At 33.8% G+C, this 13,845-nt stretch overlaps 1 non-coding gene across 1 annotated transcript; it reads left to right on the plus strand.

Moving 5' to 3' along the window:
• Positions 1-12,436: 12,436 nt before the first annotated feature.
• TRNAR-UCU (transfer RNA arginine (anticodon UCU)) lies at positions 12,437-12,522 on the plus strand. Its single transcript is given in 2 exon segments — positions 12,437-12,473; positions 12,487-12,522. It is a non-coding gene; the product is annotated as a tRNA-Arg (tRNA).
• The last annotated feature ends 1,323 nt before the right edge of the window (positions 12,523-13,845 follow it).

Raw genomic sequence — 13,845 nt, forward strand, 5'->3', positions numbered from 1 at the left:
ATGAGGAATGGAAAAACATCTAAAGAAAAGTATAGCTGACTGCTAAAATCAGGATATCTAGTAGGAGACTCCAGGAAATTTCCCAGCATTTATTTGGACTAAAACAAAGCTTCTCTGATAGTTTTTTCACATGGATAAAATTATTTATTTTGTTTTGACTAATTTCCTTCCCAAACCAGTGGCCCATTAGCGTACAACGAAACTAATGTTCCAATCCGTTTTTCTCAGCTTAAGTTCCTGAGGGTCAGTGGCTACTGCATTGAATCTGGAGAAAGTGAAAAAGATCAAAGCTTGAGATTTAGAAACCAACAAAAGCTACCCCTTTTGTTATCTTGCATGAATTTCTATGTGACACTTTACCAACAGGGACCTTTGTTAGTAATTTAAAATGAACTGCTGGCATGTAAGACTAAAAAGTGCATGTAAGGAGTTTTAATATAAAATAGATCTTTCTTTTCTACAACATAGGCATTTTCCTGCTGACCAGTTTTACTTTTACATATAAGAAGGCGAAAACAAAGTTACAAAGAAAACAGGAATCTTTCTGTTATTTAATCATCAGGAAAATATTGTCTAGATTTGACAAAACACCTACTTCAACAAAAAGGCTTGTGGATAGCGCATTGGACTTCTAGGGAGCTGATGTGATTCAAAGGTTGTGGGTTCGAGTCCCACCAGAGTCGTATTTTGAGACATTAATACTTTAACTCGGTTCATCTTGAAAAGATGAAAAATGTTAATAACGTTTAGAGCAAATTAGAAGTTACATTTAAAATTGAACTATGCAATTCAGCCACTGAAGGCTCACTGACCCAATGGATAACAGATAGGGCACAATTCATTATTGCATATTTTTGGTCTAGTGTCTAGTGTTTGGTGTTCTGTTACCTGTATTCAGTAGACCATATTCTTTCTTGAATTTGAACCTTTCTAAAATTCTTATTTGTATGTGATTGCAAGATATTTCTTGATGATCTCTAATGTCGGGATTTGGAGTTTCTAGATATTTTTGGCTGATTTGTCAACTATAACTTTAAAAAATGCAACTTTGGTGCAAGCATTCTCCAGTCCATCCATAGTTTGATGAAATGTTTGCATGGCTTTTTGGTATCAATTTTATGTCATTAATGCAAAACATGGACAATTGTTTGCTTAAAAGTAAAAAATAGGTTTAAAGATAAGAACAGAGTGTTATCAGCTGCCTTGTCCTCATAAACACCTTCTGCTGTGCTGATGAGACCACGGAAATCATACAAGCAGGTCATTTTTGGGAAACTGAAATTTAGTGGAAATGAGTTTTTTGCGATTAATTTAATTTTCATGGTAAGAACTGAGTTTGCAATTTTGGGCAATTCATCTGATCTCTTTTCAGAATAATCTAGAGTTAACACAAATTACCAGTATAAAATCTAAGGCAGTAAACTGTGAAAGCCAAATTTGGTATCAGTCTGAAAACTTTTCACCACTATTGTACAGTCCTAGATATTCTTAGAAAAACTGCAAAAGGAAAAAATGAGGAATGGAAAAACATCTAAAGAAAAGTATAGCTGACTGCTAAAATCAGGATATCTAGTAGGAGACTCCAGGAAATTTCCCAGCATTTATTTGGACTAAAACAAATCTTCTCTGATAGTTTTTTCACATGGATAAAATTATTTATTTTGTTTTGACTAATTTCCTTCCCAAACCAGTGGCCCATTAGCGTACAACGAAACTAATATTCCAATCCGTTTTTCTCAGCTTAAGTTCCTGAGGGTCAGTGGCTACTGCATTGAATCTGGAGAAAGTGAAAAAGATCAAAGCTTGAGATTTAGAAACCAACAAAAGCTACCCCTTTTGTTATCTTGCATGAATTTCTATGTGACATTTTACCAACAGGGACCTTTGTTAGTAATTTAAAATGAACTGCTGGCATGTAAGACTAAAAAGTGCATGTAAGGAGTTTTAATATAAAATAGATCTTTCTTTTCTACAACATAGGCATTTTCCTGCTGACCAGTTTTACTTTTACATATAAGAAGGCGAAAACAAAGTTACAAAGAAAACAGGAATCTTTCTGTTATTTAATCATCAGGAAAATATTGTCTAGATTTGACAAAACACCTACTTCAACAAAAAGGCTTGTGGCTCTGTGGCGCAATGGATAGCGAGTCCCACCAGAGTCGTATTTTGAGACATTAATACTTTAACTCGGTTCATCTTGAAAAGATGAAAAATGTTAATAACGTTTAGAGCAAATTAGAAGTTACATTTAAAATTGAACTATGCAATTCAGCCACTGAAGGCTCACTGACCCAATGGATAACAGATAGGGCACAATTCATTATTGCATATTTTTGGTCTAGTGTCTAGTGTTTGGTGTTCTGTTACCTGTATTCAGTAGACCATATTCTTTCTTGAATTTGAACCTTTCTAAAATTCTTATTTGTATGTGATTGCAAGATATTTCTTGATGATCTCTAATGTCGGGATTTGGAGTTTCTAGATATTTTTGGCTGATTTGTCAACTATAACTTTAAAAAATGCAACTTTGGTGCAAGCATTCTCCAGTCCATCCATAGTTTGATGAAATGTTTGCATGGCTTTTTGGTATCAATTTTATGTCATTAATGCAAAACATGGACAATTGTTTGCTTAAAAGTAAAAAATAGGTTTAAAGATAAGAACAGAGTGTTATCAGCTGCCTTGTCCTCATAAACACCTTCTGCTGTGCTGATGAGACCACGGAAATCATACAAGCAGGTCATTTTTGGGAAACTGAAATTTAGTGGAAATGAGTTTTTTGCGATTAATTTAATTTTCATGGTAAGAACTGAGTTTGCAATTTTGGGCAATTCATCTGATCTCTTTTCAGAATAATCTAGAGTTAACACAAATTACCAGTATAAAATCTAAGGCAGTAAACTGTGAAAGCCAAATTTGGTATCAGTCTGAAAACTTTTCACCACTATTGTACAGTCCTAGATATTCTTAGAAAAACTGCAAAAGGAAAAAATGAGGAATGGAAAAACATCTAAAGAAAAGTATAGCTGACTGCTAAAATCAGGATATCTAGTAGGAGACTCCAGGAAATTTCCCAGCATTTATTTGGACTAAAACAAATCTTCTCTGATAGTTTTTTCACATGGATAAAATTATTTATTTTGTTTTGACTAATTTCCTTCCCAAACCAGTGGCCCATTAGCGTACAACGAAACTAATATTCCAATCCGTTTTTCTCAGCTTAAGTTCCTGAGGGTCAGTGGCTACTGCATTGAATCTGGAGAAAGTGAAAAAGATCAAAGCTTGAGATTTAGAAACCAACAAAAGCTACCCCTTTTGTTATCTTGCATGAATTTCTATGTGACATTTTACCAACAGGGACCTTTGTTAGTAATTTAAAATGAACTGCTGGCATGTAAGACTAAAAAGTGCATGTAAGGAGTTTTAATATAAAATAGATCTTTCTTTTCTACAACATAGGCATTTTCCTGCTGACCAGTTTTACTTTTACATATAAGAAGGCGAAAACAAAGTTACAAAGAAAACAGGAATCTTTCTGTTATTTAATCATCAGGAAAATATTGTCTAGATTTGACAAAACACCTACTTCAACAAAAAGGCTTGTGGCTCTGTGGCGCAATGGATAGCGAGTCCCACCAGAGTCGTATTTTGAGACATTAATACTTTAACTCGGTTCATCTTGAAAAGATGAAAAATGTTAATAACGTTTAGAGCAAATTAGATGTTACATTTAAAATTGAACTATGCAATTCAGCCACTGAAGGCTCATTGACACAATGGATAACAGATAGGGCACAATTCATTATTGCATATTTTTGGTCTAGTGTTTGGTGTTCTGTTACCTGTATTCAGTAGACCATATTCTTTCTTGAATTTGAACCTTTCTAAAATTCTTATTTGTATGTGATTGCAAGATATTTCTTGATGATCTCTAATGTCGGGATTTGGAGTTTCTAGATATTTTTGGCTGATTTGTCAACTATAACTTTAAAAAATGCAACTTTGGTGCAAGCATTCTCCAGTCCATCCATAGTTTGATGAAATGTTTGCATGGCTTTTTGGTATCAATTTTATGTCATTAATGCAAAACATGGACAATTGTTTGCTTAAAAGTAAAAAATAGGTTTAAAGATAAGAACAGAGTGTTATCAGCTGCCTTGTCCTCATAAACACCTTCTGCTGTGCTGATGAGACCACGGAAATCATACAAGCAGGTCATTTTTGGGAAACTGAAATTTAGTGGAAATGAGTTTTTTGCGATTAATTTAATTTTCATGGTAAGAACTGAGTTTGCAATTTTGGGCAATTCATCTGATCTCTTTTCAGAATAATCTAGAGTTAACACAAATTACCAGTATAAAATCTAAGGCAGTAAACTGTGAAAGCCAAATTTGGTATCAGTCTGAAAACTTTTCACCACTATTGTACAGTCCTAGATATTCTTAGAAAAACTGCAAAAGGAAAAAATGAGGAATGGAAAAACATCTAAAGAAAAGTATAGCTGACTGCTAAAATCAGGATATCTAGTAGGAGACTCCAGGAAATTTCCCAGCATTTATTTGGACTAAAACAAATCTTCTCTGATAGTTTTTTCACATGGATAAAATTATTTATTTTGTTTTGACTAATTTCCTTCCCAAACCAGTGGCCCATTAGCGTACAACGAAACTAATATTCCAATCCGTTTTTCTCAGCTTAAGTTCCTGAGGGTCAGTGGCTACTGCATTGAATCTGGAGAAAGTGAAAAAGATCAAAGCTTGAGATTTAGAAACCAACAAAAGCTACCCCTTTTGTTATCTTGCATGAATTTCTATGTGACATTTTACCAACAGGGACCTTTGTTAGTAATTTAAAATGAACTGCTGGCATGTAAGACTAAAAAGTGCATGTAAGGAGTTTTAATATAAAATAGATCTTTCTTTTCTACAACATAGGCATTTTCCTGCTGACCAGTTTTACTTTTACATATAAGAAGGCGAAAACAAAGTTACAAAGAAAACAGGAATCTTTCTGTTATTTAATCATCAGGAAAATATTGTCTAGATTTGACAAAACACCTACTTCAACAAAAAGGCTTGTGGCTCTGTGGCGCAATGGATAGCGAGTCCCACCAGAGTCGTATTTTGAGACATTAATACTTTAACTCGGTTCATCTTGAAAAGATGAAAAATGTTAATAACGTTTAGAGCAAATTAGATGTTACATTTAAAATTGAACTATGCAATTCAGCCACTGAAGGCTCATTGACACAATGGATAACAGATAGGGCACAATTCATTATTGCATATTTTTGGTCTAGTGTTTGGTGTTCTGTTACCTGTATTCAGTAGACCATATTCTTTCTTGAATTTGAACCTTTCTAAAATTCTTATTTGTATGTGATTGCAAGATATTTCTTGATGATCTCTAATGTCGGGATTTGGAGTTTCTAGATATTTTTGGCTGATTTGTCAACTATAACTTTAAAAAATGCAACTTTGGTGCAAGCATTCTCCAGTCCATCCATAGTTTGATGAAATGTTTGCATGGCTTTTTGGTATCAATTTTATGTCATTAATGCAAAACATGGACAATTGTTTGCTTAAAAGTAAAAAATAGGTTTAAAGATAAGAACAGAGTGTTATCAGCTGCCTTGTCCTCATAAACACCTTCTGCTGTGCTGATGAGACCACGGAAATCATACAAGCAGGTCATTTTTGGGAAACTGAAATTTAGTGGAAATGAGTTTTTTGCGATTAATTTAATTTTCATGGTAAGAACTGAGTTTGCAATTTTGGGCAATTCATCTGATCTCTTTTCAGAATAATCTAGAGTTAACACAAATTACCAGTATAAAATCTAAGGCAGTAAACTGTGAAAGCCAAATTTGGTATCAGTCTGAAAACTTTTCACCACTATTGTACAGTCCTAGATATTCTTAGAAAAACTGCAAAAGGAAAAAATGAGGAATGGAAAAACATCTAAAGAAAAGTATAGCTGACTGCTAAAATCAGGATATCTAGTAGGAGACTCCAGGAAATTTCCCAGCATTTATTTGGACTAAAACAAAGCTTCTCTGATAGTTTTTTCACATGGATAAAATTATTTATTTTGTTTTGACTAATTTCCTTCCCAAACCAGTGGCCCATTAGCGTACAACGAAACTAATGTTCCAATCCGTTTTTCTCAGCTTAAGTTCCTGAGGGTCAGTGGCTACTGCATTGAATCTGGAGAAAGTGAAAAAGATCAAAGCTTGAGATTTAGAAACCAACAAAAGCTACCCCTTTTGTTATCTTGCATGAATTTCTATGTGACACTTTACCAACAGGGACCTTTGTTAGTAATTTAAAATGAACTGCTGGCATGTAAGACTAAAAAGTGCATGTAAGGAGTTTTAATATAAAATAGATCTTTCTTTTCTACAACATAGGCATTTTCCTGCTGACCAGTTTTACTTTTACATATAAGAAGGCGAAAACAAAGTTACAAAGAAAACAGGAATCTTTCTGTTATTTAATCATCAGGAAAATATTGTCTAGATTTGACAAAACACCTACTTCAACAAAAAGGCTTGTGGCTCTGTGGCGCAATGGATAGCGAGTCCCACCAGAGTCGTATTTTGAGACATTAATACTTTAACTCGGTTCATCTTGAAAAGATGAAAAATGTTAATAACGTTTAGAGCAAATTAGATGTTACATTTAAAATTGAACTATGCAATTCAGCCACTGAAGGCTCATTGACACAATGGATAACAGATAGGGCACAATTCATTATTGCATATTTTTGGTCTAGTGTTTGGTGTTCTGTTACCTGTATTCAGTAGACCATATTCTTTCTTGAATTTGAACCTTTCTAAAATTCTTATTTGTATGTGATTGCAAGATATTTCTTGATGATCTCTAATGTCGGGATTTGGAGTTTCTAGATATTTTTGGCTGATTTGTCAACTATAACTTTAAAAAATGCAACTTTGGTGCAAGCATTCTCCAGTCCATCCATAGTTTGATGAAATGTTTGCATGGCTTTTTGGTATCAATTTTATGTCATTAATGCAAAACATGGACAATTGTTTGCTTAAAAGTAAAAAATAGGTTTAAAGATAAGAACAGAGTGTTATCAGCTGCCTTGTCCTCATAAACACCTTCTGCTGTGCTGATGAGACCACGGAAATCATACAAGCAGGTCATTTTTGGGAAACTGAAATTTAGTGGAAATGAGTTTTTTGCGATTAATTTAATTTTCATGGTAAGAACTGAGTTTGCAATTTTGGGCAATTCATCTGATCTCTTTTCAGAATAATCTAGAGTTAACACAAATTACCAGTATAAAATCTAAGGCAGTAAACTGTGAAAGCCAAATTTGGTATCAGTCTGAAAACTTTTCACCACTATTGTACAGTCCTAGATATTCTTAGAAAAACTGCAAAAGGAAAAAATGAGGAATGGAAAAACATCTAAAGAAAAGTATAGCTGACTGCTAAAATCAGGATATCTAGTAGGAGACTCCAGGAAATTTCCCAGCATTTATTTGGACTAAAACAAATCTTCTCTGATAGTTTTTTCACATGGATAAAATTATTTATTTTGTTTTGACTAATTTCCTTCCCAAACCAGTGGCCCATTAGCGTACAACGAAACTAATATTCCAATCCGTTTTTCTCAGCTTAAGTTCCTGAGGGTCAGTGGCTACTGCATTGAATCTGGAGAAAGTGAAAAAGATCAAAGCTTGAGATTTAGAAACCAACAAAAGCTACCCCTTTTGTTATCTTGCATGAATTTCTATGTGACATTTTACCAACAGGGACCTTTGTTAGTAATTTAAAATGAACTGCTGGCATGTAAGACTAAAAAGTGCATGTAAGGAGTTTTAATATAAAATAGATCTTTCTTTTCTACAACATAGGCATTTTCCTGCTGACCAGTTTTACTTTTACATATAAGAAGGCGAAAACAAAGTTACAAAGAAAACAGGAATCTTTCTGTTATTTAATCATCAGGAAAATATTGTCTAGATTTGACAAAACACCTACTTCAACAAAAAGGCTTGTGGCTCTGTGGCGCAATGGATAGCGAGTCCCACCAGAGTCGTATTTTGAGACATTAATACTTTAACTCGGTTCATCTTGAAAAGATGAAAAATGTTAATAACGTTTAGAGCAAATTAGATGTTACATTTAAAATTGAACTATGCAATTCAGCCACTGAAGGCTCATTGACACAATGGATAACAGATAGGGCACAATTCATTATTGCATATTTTTGGTCTAGTGTTTGGTGTTCTGTTACCTGTATTCAGTAGACCATATTCTTTCTTGAATTTGAACCTTTCTAAAATTCTTATTTGTATGTGATTGCAAGATATTTCTTGATGATCTCTAATGTCGGGATTTGGAGTTTCTAGATATTTTTGGCTGATTTGTCAACTATAACTTTAAAAAATGCAACTTTGGTGCAAGCATTCTCCAGTCCATCCATAGTTTGATGAAATGTTTGCATGGCTTTTTGGTATCAATTTTATGTCATTAATGCAAAACATGGACAATTGTTTGCTTAAAAGTAAAAAATAGGTTTAAAGATAAGAACAGAGTGTTATCAGCTGCCTTGTCCTCATAAACACCTTCTGCTGTGCTGATGAGACCACGGAAATCATACAAGCAGGTCATTTTTGGGAAACTGAAATTTAGTGGAAATGAGTTTTTTGCGATTAATTTAATTTTCATGGTAAGAACTGAGTTTGCAATTTTGGGCAATTCATCTGATCTCTTTTCAGAATAATCTAGAGTTAACACAAATTACCAGTATAAAATCTAAGGCAGTAAACTGTGAAAGCCAAATTTGGTATCAGTCTGAAAACTTTTCACCACTATTGTACAGTCCTAGATATTCTTAGAAAAACTGCAAAAGGAAAAAATGAGGAATGGAAAAACATCTAAAGAAAAGTATAGCTGACTGCTAAAATCAGGATATCTAGTAGGAGACTCCAGGAAATTTCCCAGCATTTATTTGGACTAAAACAAAGCTTCTCTGATAGTTTTTTCACATGGATAAAATTATTTATTTTGTTTTGACTAATTTCCTTCCCAAACCAGTGGCCCATTAGCGTACAACGAAACTAATGTTCCAATCCGTTTTTCTCAGCTTAAGTTCCTGAGGGTCAGTGGCTACTGCATTGAATCTGGAGAAAGTGAAAAAGATCAAAGCTTGAGATTTAGAAACCAACAAAAGCTACCCCTTTTGTTATCTTGCATGAATTTCTATGTGACACTTTACCAACAGGGACCTTTGTTAGTAATTTAAAATGAACTGCTGGCATGTAAGACTAAAAAGTGCATGTAAGGAGTTTTAATATAAAATAGATCTTTCTTTTCTACAACATAGGCATTTTCCTGCTGACCAGTTTTACTTTTACATATAAGAAGGCGAAAACAAAGTTACAAAGAAAACAGGAATCTTTCTGTTATTTAATCATCAGGAAAATATTGTCTAGATTTGACAAAACACCTACTTCAACAAAAAGGCTTGTGGCTCTGTGGCGCAATGGATAGCGAGTCCCACCAGAGTCGTATTTTGAGACATTAATACTTTAACTCGGTTCATCTTGAAAAGATGAAAAATGTTAATAACGTTTAGAGCAAATTAGATGTTACATTTAAAATTGAACTATGCAATTCAGCCACTGAAGGCTCATTGACACAATGGATAACAGATAGGGCACAATTCATTATTGCATATTTTTGGTCTAGTGTTTGGTGTTCTGTTACCTGTATTCAGTAGACCATATTCTTTCTTGAATTTGAACCTTTCTAAAATTCTTATTTGTATGTGATTGCAAGATATTTCTTGATGATCTCTAATGTCGGGATTTGGAGTTTCTAGATATTTTTGGCTGATTTGTCAACTATAACTTTAAAAAATGCAACTTTGGTGCAAGCATTCTCCAGTCCATCCATAGTTTGATGAAATGTTTGCATGGCTTTTTGGTATCAATTTTATGTCATTAATGCAAAACATGGACAATTGTTTGCTTAAAAGTAAAAAATAGGTTTAAAGATAAGAACAGAGTGTTATCAGCTGCCTTGTCCTCATAAACACCTTCTGCTGTGCTGATGAGACCACGGAAATCATACAAGCAGGTCATTTTTGGGAACCTGAAATTTAGTGGAAATGAGTTTTTTGCGATTAATTTAATTTTCATGGTAAGAACTGAGTTTGCAATTTTGGGCAATTCATCTGATCTCTTTTCAGAATAATCTAGAGTTAACACAAATTACCAGTATAAAATCTAAGGCAGTAAACTGTGAAAGCCAAATTTGGTATCAGTCTGAAAACTTTTCACCACTATTGTACAGTCCTAGATATTCTTAGAAAAACTGCAAAAGGAAAAAATGAGGAATGGAAAAACATCTAAAGAAAAGTATAGCTGACTGCTAAAATCAGGATATCTAGTAGGAGACTCCAGGAAATTTCCCAGCATTTATTTGGACTAAAACAAAGCTTCTCTGATAGTTTTTTCACATGGATAAAATTATTTATTTTGTTTTGACTAATTTCCTTCCCAAACCAGTGGCCCATTAGCGTACAACGAAACTAATGTTCCAATCCGTTTTTCTCAGCTTAAGTTCCTGAGGGTCAGTGGCTACTGCATTGAATCTGGAGAAAGTGAAAAAGATCAAAGCTTGAGATTTAGAAACCAACAAAAGCTACCCCTTTTGTTATCTTGCATGAATTTCTATGTGACACTTTACCAACAGGGACCTTTGTTAGTAATTTAAAATGAACTGCTGGCATGTAAGACTAAAAAGTGCATGTAAGGAGTTTTAATATAAAATAGATCTTTCTTTTCTACAACATAGGCATTTTCCTGCTGACCAGTTTTACTTTTACATATAAGAAGGCGAAAACAAAGTTACAAAGAAAACAGGAATCTTTCTGTTATTTAATCATCAGGAAAATATTGTCTAGATTTGACAAAACACCTACTTCAACAAACAGGCTTGTGGCTCTGTGGCGCAATGGATAGCGCATTGGACTTCTAGGGAGCTGATGTGATTCAAAGGTTGTGGGTTCGTCGTATTTTGAGACATTAATACTTTAACTCGGTTGATCTTGAAAAGATGAAAAATGTTAATAACGTTTAGAGCAAATTAGATGTTACATTTAAAATTGAACTATGCAATTAAAATTGAACTATACACACTAGTGTTTGGTGTTCTGTTACCTGTATTCAGTAGACCATATTCTTTCTTGAATTTGAACCTTTCTAAAATTCTTATTTGTATGTGATTGCAAGATATTTCTTGATGATCTCTAATGTCGGGATTTGGAGTTTCTAGATATTTTTGGCTGATTTGTCAACTATAACTTTAAAAATGCAACTTTGGTGCAAGCATTCCAGTCCATCCATAGTTTGATGAAATGTTTGCATGGCTTTTTGGTATCAATTTTATGTCATTAATGCAAAACATGGACAATTGTTTGCTTAAAAGTAAAAAATAGGTTTAAGGATAAGAACAGAGTGTTATCAGCTGCCTTGTCCTCATAAACACCTTCTGCTGTGCTGATGAGACCACGGAAATCATACAAGCAGGTCATTTTTGGGAAACTGAAATTTAGTGGAAATGAGTTTTTTGCGATTAATTTAATTTTCATGGTAAGAACTGAGTTTGCAATTTTGGGCAATTCATCTGATCTCTTTTCAGAATAATCTAGAGTTAACACAAATTACCAGTATAAAATCTAAGGCAGTAAACTGTGAAAGCCAAATTTGGTATCAGTCTGAAAACTTTTCACCACTATTGTACAGTCCTAGATATTCTTAGAAAAACTGCTAAAGGAAAAAATGAGGAATGGAAAAACATCTAAAGAAAAGTATAGCTGACTGCTAAAATCAGGATATCTAGTAGGAGACTCCAGGAAATTTCCCAGCATTTATTTGGACTAAAACAAAGCTTCTCTGATAGTTTTTTCACATGGATAAAATTATTTATTTTGTTTTGACTAATTTCCTTCCCAAACCAGTGGCCCATTAGCGTACAACGAAACTAATGTTCCAATCCGTTTTTCTCAGCTTAAGTTCCTGAGGGTCAGTGGCTACTGCATTGAATCTGGAGAAAGTGAAAAAGATCAAAGCTTGAGATTTAGAAACCAACAAAAGCTACCCCTTTTGTTATCTTGCATGAATTTCTATGTGACACTTTACCAACAGGGACCTTTGTTAGTAATTTAAAATGAACTGCTGGCATGTAAGACTAAAAAGTGCATGTAAGGAGTTTTAATATAAAATAGATCTTTCTTTTCTACAACATAGGCATTTTCCTGCTGACCAGTTTTACTTTTACATATAAGAAGGCGAAAACAAAGTTACAAAGAAAACAGGAATCTTTCTGTTATTTAATCATCAGGAAAATATTGTCTAGATTTGACAAAACACCTACTTCAACAAAAAGGCTTGTGGCTCTGTGGCGCAATGGATAGCGCATTGGACTTCTAGGGAGCTGATGTGATTCAAAGGTTGTGGGTTCGAGTCCCACCAGAGTCGTATTTTGAGACATTAATACTTTAACTCGGTTGATCTTGAAAAGATGAAAAATGTTAATAACGTTTAGAGCAAATTAGATGTTATATTTAAAATTGAACTATGCAATTCAGCCACTGAAGGCTCACTGACCCAATGGATAACAGATAGGGCACAATTCATTATTGCATATTTTTGGTCTAGTGTTTGGTGTTCTGTTACCTGTATTCAGTAGACCATATTCTTTCTTGAATTTGAACCTTTCTAAAATTCTTATTTGTATGTGATTGCAAGATATTTCTTGATGATCTCTAATGTCGGGATTTGGAGTTTCTAGATATTTTTGGCTGATTTGTCAACTATAACTTTAAAAAATGCAACTTTGGTGCAAGCATTCTCCAGTCCATCCATAGTTTGATGAAATGTTTGCATGGCTTTTTGGTATCAATTTTATGTCATTAATGCAAAACATGGACAATTGTTTGCTTAAAAGTAAAAAATAGGTTTAAAGATAAGAACAGAGTGTTATCAGCTGCCTTGTCCTCATAAACACCTTCTGCTGTGCTGATGAGACCACGGAAATCATACAAGCAGGTCATTTTTGGGAAACTGAAATTAAGTGGAAATGAGTTTTTTGCGATTAATTTAATTTTCATGGTAAGAACTGAGTTTGCAATTTTGGGCAATTCATCTGATCTCTTTTCAGAATAATCTAGAGTTAACACAAATTACCAGTATAAAATCTAAGGCAGTAAACTGTGAAAGCCAAATTTGGTATCAGTCTGAAAACTTTTCACCACTATTGTACAGTCCTAGATATTCTTAGAAAAACTGCAAAAGGAAAAAATGAGGAATGGAAAAACATCTAAAGAAAAGTATAGCTGACTGCTAAATTCAGAATATCTAGTAGGAGACTCCAGGAAATTTCCCAGCATTTACTTGGACTAAAACAAATCTTCTCTGATAGTTTTTTCACATGGATAAAATTATTTCTTTTGTTTTGACTAATTTCCTTCCCAAACCAGTGGCACATTAGCGTACAACGAAACTGATGTTCCAATCCGTTTTTCTCAGCTTAAGTTCCTGAGGGTCAGTGGCTACTGCATTGAATCTGTAGAAAGTGAAAAAGATCAAAGCTTGAGATTTAGAAACCAACAAAAGCTACCCCTTTTCTTATCTTGCATGAATTTCTATGTGACACTTTACCAACAGGTACCTTTGTTAGTAATTTAAAATGAACTGCTGGCATGTAAGACTAAAAAGTGCATGTAAGGAGTTTTAATATAAAATAGATCTTTCTTTTCTACAACATAGGCATTTTCCTGCTGACCAGTTTTACTTTTACAT

Source organism: Dendrobates tinctorius, unplaced genomic scaffold, assembly GCF_039654945.1.
Source record: "Dendrobates tinctorius isolate UK_male_01 unplaced genomic scaffold, ASM3965494v1 ptg000011l, whole genome shotgun sequence".
NCBI lineage: Eukaryota > Metazoa > Chordata > Amphibia > Anura > Dendrobatidae > Dendrobates > Dendrobates tinctorius.